Source organism: Arachis ipaensis, chromosome B10, assembly GCF_000816755.2.
Source record: "Arachis ipaensis cultivar K30076 chromosome B10, Araip1.1, whole genome shotgun sequence".
NCBI lineage: Eukaryota > Viridiplantae > Streptophyta > Magnoliopsida > Fabales > Fabaceae > Arachis > Arachis ipaensis.
Window position 1 is genome coordinate 17,047,185 of NC_029794.2, and position 3,243 is coordinate 17,050,427.

The window sequence follows — 3,243 nt, forward strand, 5'->3', positions numbered from 1 at the left end:
GTGCTATGTTATTGACTGTTGTATATACTGTGAATAGTTTGATTTTTGGTTTGTTTGTTAGTTTTTTCTAGTTTTAGGATTTGGTTTCTTTGTTTCTTGTTAGAATTTGTTTTTGCTTTCTTTTATCACCATGAATTCTCATCACTTTGGCTATGAGTTTGGTTCAAACTATGTTGTAGAAAATAGAAGCTTTAATGAGGACATGCATCAAGGATTTGAAAATCAAAACTTGACAAGAGTGCTAGGGGACATGACTACCCTCCTCACGGAGATGCGTAAGGACCAAAAGGCATTTTATGCCACCCAAGCCGTTCAAGCGCCACCCCAACATGACTACTCTTGGAACTCTTTCGGGTATAATTCTAATCCTAATGCATACCAATCTAATGTATGTGATGACCCCTATTGTGATTGTCAACCACAACCACCACATACATATGACCCCTTCCCTCAACATAGCCCTCAACAACCATACTCACAAGTCTCATACCACCATTCACCTCCACATGATCCTAAGCCATACCCATCATACCGACCACCATATGAACCATATCTAGAGCCATCACCATTCCAACACCAATACTCCCATGAACCACAATTTTCTCATACACTACCTCAAGACTCTCACCAATGTGAACCACCTTCCGACTATAATACCTTTCCCTCAGACATTGAACCCTCTCTTTCACCACCGCCCCGTAATGAAGTCCTTGCACAAGAACTAAGAGACCTTGACTCTCATATCCGAAAGCAACAAGAGGGGACGAAAAAGGAGTTTAAAGAGCTAGAAGCCAAAATGGCTATCATGGTAGAAGCCGTTAGCAACATGGTCTCATCCCGCCTAAGTCTATGCGATCAAGACACTCCCATTGTTAAATGTGGAGAAGCATCCAAGGAGCTTAGTGAGGAAGTGAACTTGAAGCTCCAAGGTGAGGAAGAGGAGTTAAAGCAAGAAGTGCAACAAGAGGAGAAGGTAGAGATTATTGGACAAAAGGAAGTAGTGGTTGGATATTTAGGATATATTGAATACATAGAGGAATCTCAAGTTAACGATAAAGAGGAGAGTGATGTCAAGGAAGTGGATAGAGAATTGAGAAAAATTGATCAAGAATTGGATTCCATCATTAGTGATTTTTTGTCCACATTGATCAATCCCCTCGATGATCTTGTTGAGCCTTCTTCCATTGGATTAGAAAGCAATGTTGAGGAGAATGTGCAACCTCCAAGGCATATTGTGAGTGAAGAATTGGAAGAATTGTGAGTGAGCCTTCTTCCTATATATGATGATTCCGCATCAACATATGATCCTTTTGAGCTTGATGAGTCCTTCTCCGTTATGCTTGGAATTGATATTGAGGTAGACTTCACTAAACCTCCTATTTATGATTTGAGTGATGGGGAAGAGATAGAAGAAGTTGGTGAGCGAGAAACTAAATTTAAAAAAGCTTGCAAAGAGGTGGAAGTTGCAAGGGAAGACCACAGGGGAATGGGTCGAGGTCACCCTCCCTAAACCACCATCATTCAACACAATATTCAAGTGGGTAAAATTTCTCTCCCTAAGCTTTACTTTCTCGTTTGAATATGGTTTGCTTGAAAATGATGGTCAACTTAGAGCCCTTTGTGGAGTTAAGAGTAGGGAAGAGTAATTGGACAACCTTGAGGCATTAATACCCAATTTGGATTGGTGATCTAGAGTTGTTAGTTAATATCATCTCCGTTGACTCCAATCTTTTGCTAATTTAATTAGTGAGTTGATTAGGATTTTTAGATTGAGATTAGCTAGTCTTGTTTGATTTTCTCTCATGGAAGATAATTCACACCTTCTTCCAATATTGGAGATGACGAAATAAGATAAATTCTTGTTAAGTATCGTTGTGATTAATGACTAGGATAGAAAGCCTATGATCTCAACCTTTGCTATGAATGTCTCTCCTTATTAATTGCTTCTCTTTATTACTTGTCTTCCTTAAATACTTGCTTGATTTACTCTTCTTGTCATTTGTTTTATTGCCCCTTTATAAATCAAACCCCTTGCATCTTCATAGCCAATAATCATTCACTTCATTGCAATTCTTTGTGAGACGACCCGAAGTTTAAATACTTCGGTTAATTCTTATTGGGGATTGTACATGTGACAAAACCAATCTAAATTTGATGTGAGAGTTGTTTGTTGGTTTGGAGCTATGCTTACAACGAAGTTCTTGCTTGTTTCTATAAGAGAAATTCTAGACCGACAATAATCATCGCTTTATCAGGCATCAAATTAAAAAGGAGAAGGGGAAGGGGAATGATCTCAGGTTGGAGAAGCAGAAGGGGAAGGGAAAGGGTTGGAGGAGAGAAAGGGGACGGATTGGGGATGGAGAAAGGAAAGGGAAAGGTTGGGGGAGGGAAAGGGGTTGGGAATGGGATGGGGAAGGGAACAGATTGGGAATTGGGAGGAGGGGTGGGCTTCTACGCTATGCTTCTTTCTTTTTTCTTTTTTATTTTTTTCTTTTTTATTTTTTTCAAATTGGGGGGTTCTACGCTACATTCTTTTTTCTTTTTTTTTTTTTATTTTTTTTTGTTCAAAACAACGTTGTTTTAAGGTTCCGATGAACGGAAAATGATTCAGGGACTATTATGAGTCCTGGAGTACAAGTTCAGGGACGAATTTGAGTAGTTATTAACTTCAAGGATTACTTTGAGGCTCGAGTGTAAGTTCAGGGACTACTTTGAGACTTAACTCGACCAATAAATGTGTTTAAGCAATGACTCCAAAGTTTCTACACCCAAAATTGGATTTTTCTTTTTAAATAAATAAAATAAAAAATAAATATAAATAAATAATAAAAAATTAAAAATCATACTTTACGCTCCCAATTTTTTTTAAAAAAAATAAATTATTTTTACAAAAATATCCTTTAATAAAAATTTTATTTTTTTGTCATTAAATTTTGCTTACCAAGATATCTGTTAATAACTTATTTTTTTATTGATTAAATTGTATTTTTACCAGGAGTGGAATGTAATGGATAAATTTTTATTGATTAAATTTTTATTGATAAATTATTATTAAAGGGTATTTTGGTAAGCAAAATTTAATGACAAAAAAAATAAAATTTTTGCTAAAAGGTATTTTTGTAAAAAATAATTTATTTTTTCTTGAAAAATAGATAAAGTTAACATTAGTTAATACAAAAAAAATTAAAATGAATTAAAGAAGAAGTTTTTTAAAAGTTATATAAAAAAGAAAATGTATATTGT